Here is a 7573-nt window from a genome sequence, read left to right on the forward strand (position 1 = left end):
GTGGTATTTTCAGTTACGGCATTGGCTACAAAGCCTGGCAGTCAAGTCGGCGGCGACTCACCAACTCTCCCCATTCAGAAAGTTCCTGTTGACTCATCCCGGGGCGTAGGGTGGGATATCAAGCATTCATAAGATCTTGGATGAGGCCACTCCTCGACCACCCTGGCCATATATGGGTAGTTGGGAGAGGACGATGGGGAGAGAGCTGGATAGAGAAGTTAGGGAGAAGCTGTCGAGGAGGACCCCGAAGGTGGTCAAAGCGTTCAAAATGCAGACATTTCGGTATAAACTGGTTTTCAAGTGGCATAGACAGGGGCATGGGGGAGGGGGGAGTGGAAAGTTAACACATTTTTCACATGTTGAAATGTTATAAAATGACATTTAAAAAAAAAATAATAAAAGAAAGCTGGAAGGAATAGGCTGCATTTTTCATATTCCAGGGAGCACTTTCTCTCATGCAAAAAAATGCACGCCTCTCAAAATTGCAATCCCTGCATCTTTGTTGCGCACTGTGTACAATCCACCAACATACCGGCAAACTGTATTACCATTACCGCCACTTGGTCCGACAGTATTACCGCTTGATTTCGAGTGCCAGGGTGACCGTGTAAATCCACATTCATGGAGTCCCATAGGGCTCCATGGGGGATTGTGCCCGTTTTACGGCACTGCTAATACTGGCGATTTTTGCCGGTGGTGTAGCACACATACCTCAGCTCTTGGCTTGAGGTAATTCCTCCACCCCACTGGCAAACTCGTAGTTGGCCGGTGAGGTAACATGCTGGTAAACATTAATACCAGCATGTTATTACCACACCGGCCAACGTGTAATGAAAGGTGTGAGATTTATCAGTCCGTGGGCCAGTTGCAGAAGGAAAACATTTAAATGGGGTCTGTATGCAGAGGACTTTGGAGGGGGGGGTGTGGAGGGTGAGATATGGGGGTAGCAAAAGAGGAAAAATGAATAAGGAATCGTAGACCTCATGGGCACGTTAAAAGATCTACAAAGACTTTTGTTTCTAATGGTTATGTGCGTCCTTCCTGCCATTACCCCTTCAGTTGAGGATATTCATGCCCTGTGCTATGACAGCAGCACTCAGAAAACCAAAATGCTGCATGTGAAGCAAGGATTCATGCATCCTTCTCTCCACATGCATCACAAACAAAGCAGCCACCTGGATCACACAACCTCCACAGACAAGCAGGCACATGTGGAGGAGGCCTCTGGGGCTGACCCGCTTTCCATATCTACTACACAGCTCATCAAGCACACAATCTTAGACATTGGAGTGGCCTACTACATTCTGCCCGTTTATCAAGCTCTCCTGCAAACATTATTAGGTTAATGATACCCGCGATACCCCAGGGTCTGGGTGTGTAACAAATATAATAAATAAATAAATAAAGACCATTTGCAAAAGAGAAATGTGCCTACTGTTCTCAGGAAACCCAGAACTGTGCTAGCTGGCACAGCGAGAGTGCCTGAAGCGCCCAAGGGATCATATCAATGGCAGATGAAACCTCAACAAACCAAAAGCCATCTTGTTTTGAGAGCCAGCACAATATTACCATAACAGTCCTGAGGAAGGGCCCAAGTGGCATGAAACATAAGTATATTATGTTATTCTTTTGGAATAAATAAACTCTCAAGCACTAGCAGAATTGGTGTGTTCCTTTCATTTTCATGACAGGATGGTAATAAGGCATTCTTCAATATATGCTGTGTGGCACACACCGACATTGCGCACTCTGCAAATGGCAGAACGTACAGTAACATATGCTGGAAAAGGGATAGGGAGATTACATCGCGGCAGAATTTGTCGAATTCTTTTAGTTGAATTTGCCCGCAAATATATGTGGGGGTGTTAGGTTATGTCAAAGGTACTTGTATAGCGCACCGTCACCAACGGAATTGGTCCCCAGGCGCTCTGGCAGATCTGTAAACGAGAAGGTGGGATGGGTTAGTAAGGTGAAGAGGGAGTAGGATAGTGAGGAGTGGTGTACTGTTGGCAGCTTCAACTCGGTAAACACCGGGTTCTGAGCGTTGGTGCGAGTATTGGGCCGGTGTCAGACCGCGTGTGCTGTTGGTGCGGCTTATGTGTTGTTGCGGTGTGGTGAAGTGCGTGCAGCTTGTTGTGTGAGAGATGGTTGTGTGAGTTTTTGTAGTGAGATAAGTATGCCGATAGTTTGAGCTTATATTGGTTGGTGCGTTACATGACATTTAACATGCTAACATTGACAGTTCTGTCTAAGTGTAGCGCTTGATGACCTACGTAATTCCGTCCAAGTGTGGCCCTCGCAAACCTTCACAATCCCATCTAGATGCGGCGCAGGCTAACGTGCACAATTCTATCTAAGTGTGGGACACGCTAGCATTCTCAGTTGTTTCAAGTGTTGCGCATGGTTATCTTCATAATTCCATCTATATGGCACATACTAACATTGACAATTCCATCTGTGTCAATGGCTAGCCTTCCTACTTCCATCTAAGTGTAGTGCCTGCTAACATTTACAATATTATCCAAGTGTGGCACTTGTTAGCGTTCGCCGTTCTGTTTAGATGCGGCGCAGGTGAATGTTCACAATTCTATCTAAGTGTGGCAGATGCTAACATTCATGGGTAATCGTGATAAGAAAGAAATGTGAGGAGATGCCGGGGGGTGGAGGGGCGAGTCTCCCCCTTCATTTATTTCAGGCCAAATGTAAAAAATAAAAATAAATTGACGAAATCGAATTCAACCAAAAAAACTTGACCAAATCACATAGAACCCTGGAAGACACCCCCAGGATCACACAGGGAGGTAGAACCCTGGAAGACACTCCCAGGGAGACAGAACCCTGGAATATACCCCCAGGATCACACAGGGAGACACAATACAAGTGCTACTGACCATATGCTGGGAGACCATATGGAGCAATAGAGCAAGCACTGCGAGACACAACTATAGCAACAGAGGCCTTCCGAGAGCTTGCTAAGGCAATAAACATGAGTGGAATAGCTACAATTATACAAGCACTGGCAAAGGCAACAGTTTTGGCTTTTGTGAAGGCATGGGATAGACATTTTCCAGGCAAGACCACTGGTGCTAGCTGGCCATAAGGTGGAAACAGCTGGCATGTGGAGTGAATACCTGGCCGTATGACGTCAGTTGCAGGCAAATGCCTATCTAATAACGATAGGCCAGCTGACACTATTGGCTTTGGCAATGATCGTTTTCAACAGGACATCCATGCAAGTAATCGATGTGAGGACACATGTTAGGATTATAAATCAAGAGACTGGAGGCACTGTTTGTAAAGTCCTATTTTTACACCAGCAACTCCTTTACAGCTGCAATTAAGCCATTAACTCTCAGAAGACTGCTTAGAAATAACACTGGCACGCTCTATACAGCACACACTTTGAGGTTGCTGTGTGACAGAGCTCAGAGAAATCCCAAGAGGATGGTGATGGGTAGTTAGTGGGTGGGAATGGTCAGAGATAGTCATATCCAGGAGCAGTGAATGGGTTAAATAACCACAAGCGGCGTATCCCTCCTCACACCCCATTGCCCTCCTAGCTGTACTCCAAGACAATAGATTTGCCATTAGGTGGCTCTATATCGCCACCTAAAAGCCAAAAGTAAAAAGGTATAATCCCAGACAGACATTTAAGCTGTAAAACAGCTGGACACTGACCTGCCTACTGGGAGACAACCTACTACAATGTTGCAGGCCACTTGGACAAAACCTCAGACTTTCCCAACACTGCAATGTGGTTACAAACTACAAGCAAACAAGTTACCAATGCAGCCCAAGTGTAACCACAGACTGGAGAGGAATGATCGGCAGAGTCCAAACCCCATCCCACATAACTCTGAATGTGTCATGAACATAACTGAGAGGGTGGAGGGGCAAAGGGTAATTACTAGTCCACTAGCTCGCAAGTACCCTGGTCTAAAAGATGACTTTAGAGATTATCCTGGAGTCATTGGGTGATCATCGAACTACCCTAGAAGTAATTTCCACATCAGATGTCGGCACGCTGTTAAAGTCATCCACAAATGTCAAGGAATGATGGGTGATGATTTGGGATGAGCTTAGGATGACTTAATGATTATGCTAACATCATCTCTATTTTAGAAATCTCTTTGTTCCAGAGGATTTTATGATGACTTGCCGATCACTTCACGAGATTGCATGTTTGTCCATGATTCTGCGATGACCTGCTGATTACTTCAAGAGCGTCTCCATGAAACAGGTTTGTTCTTGTTGATTTGGGGATGACTTACTGATAACTTCAGAGCATCAGAGTTTGTAGGATGATTGGCGGACTAATACGGATTGTCATTCAGCTTTTGCTTAGTTGCACTTGTGCTGAATGAATCCCAATGTTGCAAGGGTACAGCTTGAGACTTTGTTGGGCCAGTGCGGAAGCCAGACGCCTAAACATAGAATGCACCCCCTGGGTCAGAATCCTTTGCCATCCCAGTCAAAAACAGGCAGCCAGCACCCTCACAATCAAGGGTAAAGCTTTAGACTATGTTGGGCCAAAGTGGAAGGCAGAGGCCTAAACATAGCATGTGCCCCCTGGGTGAGAATCCTTTCCATCCCAGTCAAAAGCAGGAACACAGCACCCTCACAATCAATACATTTCCATGCTGACTAAACCAATATACGTCAATATTCACATATATTAATTCACACAGTATTCATGAATGCTTTGTGCATAATGCTATTAATGATACTAGAAGAAAACATGCCTGCCATGGCTCTGCCACACACTCCTGTAGACTGAGCCTTTAAACATTTCTTGTCACAAAAAGAAAACATGTCCATACTGCCTGCACAATGCAGGCGAGTCTAGATGCGTAATAACACTTATGTTTGCTTTACCCTTGATGCCCAGTGAGAAAAGCCACACTTCTGAAAGAAATGGCTTGACTGGCTGCCCTAAATGCAAATCTAGAAACATAACACTTATCATGCTTGCTTTGTCATAGAATCCCTGTTAAACGAAATGTCATGCCACAGCAAAGAATGGCAAGACTGGGTACCCCAAAATCCCAGCGCAGCCACATAAAAGCACATATCATCCTTTCTAAAAAATCAACAGCATTTTGTACCGGCAGACATGATGGATACCCATTTTAAAAGTGCATCGTTACTGTGCTGCCCTCGCCAGCCAAAATCAGCTTCCTGGCCCAGCACAAATACACACACACAAACACATTCTTTGACTCAACTTTCACTTGCCTTTTCCAATACAACACTCACTCATCCATTGATGAGAGCACCAGACCTTACCTTCCCATACATTTTATATCCCCATGCACCTGTTCCAAATAGGCACAGGAACATGTTTTCCTCCGTGCGCTTTGAAAAGTGCACCCCTTTTAAAAATCAGAATTTACTTAAAAATGCCCAGAACCCCCTTAACATCATCTGCCTTGCGCAGTAGCACATTTCGTTGGAAAAAAGAAGCTCAATGTGCACAACTATGATGTACACATTTAAATGTCCTTTGTGCACGGTTCATCACTTTTTTGGTGCAAGTGAAGTGAATGAGCATCCCATCAGTTGCACCAAACACGTTTTGAAAAGTGGGGCACGATGGTTTATCCCTACTGATCACTTCTTTAAGCTGTACGTTCATTTCAGAAAGTGTGGTCCAAGATGTCGGGGGAATTAGGAATGGGAAAGGGCACAGGGGAAGGAAAGGGTGCATGGGCTTTTTACTGTTTCTGCAGTCATTGACCCCAGATTTTCCCATGAGCAGGCACTGTGTTAGCCCCAGAGTATGCACTGTGCAGAGCAGATATTGTGTTTGTAGTTATAAGCCACAGGGCAGGTATTCTGTCATATGTAACGGATTAGCAGGTACTGTATCATGCGTCATTAGTTCCAGGGCAGGAACTGTGTCTGGAATCGGTATCCCAGATCCGGTACTGTGTCTGTAATTATTTGCCCCAGTGCAGGTATTGTCAGATGTAGCTCATGAGCAGGTACGTACTGTACGGGAAGTCATTAGGTCAGAGCAGGTATTGTGTCTGCACTCATGGAGGTCGTGTCTGCTGCTATTCATCGGGGTGTTGTTTCTATGTCTGCAACCATTAGACCTAGAACAGACACCGTGCCTGCAATTATGACCCACAGAAAGTACCATATCTGCAGACATTAACCCTGGTAATGTACGGTAATGTTTATTTATATAGTGCCTATACACAGGCAAGTGTTTCGAAGCCCTGGGGAATCACTGCTTTCAGAGTAGGCATTGGAACTGGAGACAGCAGGTCTGCAATCATTAGTCGGCGCAGGTATTATACATACAGTCACTCACACCAGAGCTGGGTCTGTGTAGCAGCTGCACAGCAGTTACTGGCCTGCAATCATTAGCCGGTGCAGGCATTATTATATATACACTCACTCGCATCACAGGAGGGTCTGTGCAGCAGCTGCACAGCAGTAACTGTGCCTGCAATCATTAGCCAGTGCAGGCATTATTATATATACTGTCACTGACACCAGAGAAGGGTCTGTGCAGCAGCTGCACGGCTGTTACTGGCCTGCAATCATTAGCCAGTGCAGGCATTGTTATATATACACTCACTCGCATCACAGCAGGGTCTGTGCAGCAGCTGCACAGCATCCCAGAGCCTGAACTGCACCAACAGCAGCAGGCTGCCCTGTGGCCCTCCAGCCCCAGAGGCTTAGAAAGTCAGGCACTTGCAATGTTTCCATTCAGCACGCGAGGAGTGCAATGCAAGGCATCACAGGCAGCTGCTGCAGCCTCTCGTGCAGCATGCATTCCCAGAGGCTGCACTAGGGCTGCGCTTACCAACATAACAACAAAGGGCTGAGAATGGAGAGGGGAGAGGAAGAAATGCCTGTGCAATGCATGACAGGGGCCGCCCGGCGTGCACGCTCACCTGGTGCAGCGGTGATGCTGGAAGTGATGCTGCAGGTGATGCAGGTGGTGATGCAGGTGATGCTGCTGCTGCTGCTGCCTGGAGGCTGGAAAGGAGCCTTTGCCAAAGGCAGGCCTTATGATGCTCTCAGGATCAATGGGAACACACGCTTAAAGTCCCCATAGCATCGCGCGTCTCGGTGTCTGCCGACGCTTTGCGGAATACCTTTAAGACGCATGACGCATTGACGTTCCGCACGCAAGAAGCCTGAATCATGGCGGCAGGGGGACTCGGTGCGGTGCCCGGGCACTGCGGCCAGGGGTGCTTACCTGCCGGCGGCGCCGCTGTGGCCCCCCATTTCACGTGGGTTGCAGCAGGGGCAGACCCATGCGTGCCCCCCCCGTAACAAAAGTAATATACGGCCGTGCTGCGAGCGCACGCCGAGGGAACTTCAGGGCAGCGCTATGGCATGGAGTACCCTAGCCGGGGCTCTGTCACTCTACTGCCCTAGCCGGGGGGTCTGTCACTCTACTGCTCTAGCCAGGGGCTCTGTCACTCTACTGCCCTAGCCGGGGGCTCTGTCCCTCTACTGCCCTAGCCAGGGGCTCTGTCCCTCTACTGCCCTAGCTGGGCGGTCTGTCACTCTACTGCCCTAGCCGGGCGGTCTGTCACTCTACTGCCAGGGG

The 7573-nt window shown here is 47.5% G+C and overlaps 1 protein-coding gene across 2 annotated transcripts in view; it reads right to left on the minus strand.

The window, feature by feature from the left end:
- Window positions 1–7074, minus strand: part of ST3GAL3 (ST3 beta-galactoside alpha-2,3-sialyltransferase 3) — a 1489309-nt gene extending 1482235 nt beyond the window's left edge. For both annotated transcript variants that reach the window (XM_069642409.1, XM_069642406.1), the window contains exon 1: window positions 6909–7074. The gene's annotated coding sequence lies outside the window, so the exon portion shown is untranslated. The remainder of the gene's footprint in view (window positions 1–6908) is intronic.
- Between the last annotated feature and the right edge of the window lie 499 nt (window positions 7075–7573).

This window comes from Ambystoma mexicanum, chromosome 1q (assembly GCF_040938575.1).
Source record: "Ambystoma mexicanum isolate Mex_15411 chromosome 1q, UKY_AmexF1_1, whole genome shotgun sequence".
NCBI lineage: Eukaryota > Metazoa > Chordata > Amphibia > Caudata > Ambystomatidae > Ambystoma > Ambystoma mexicanum.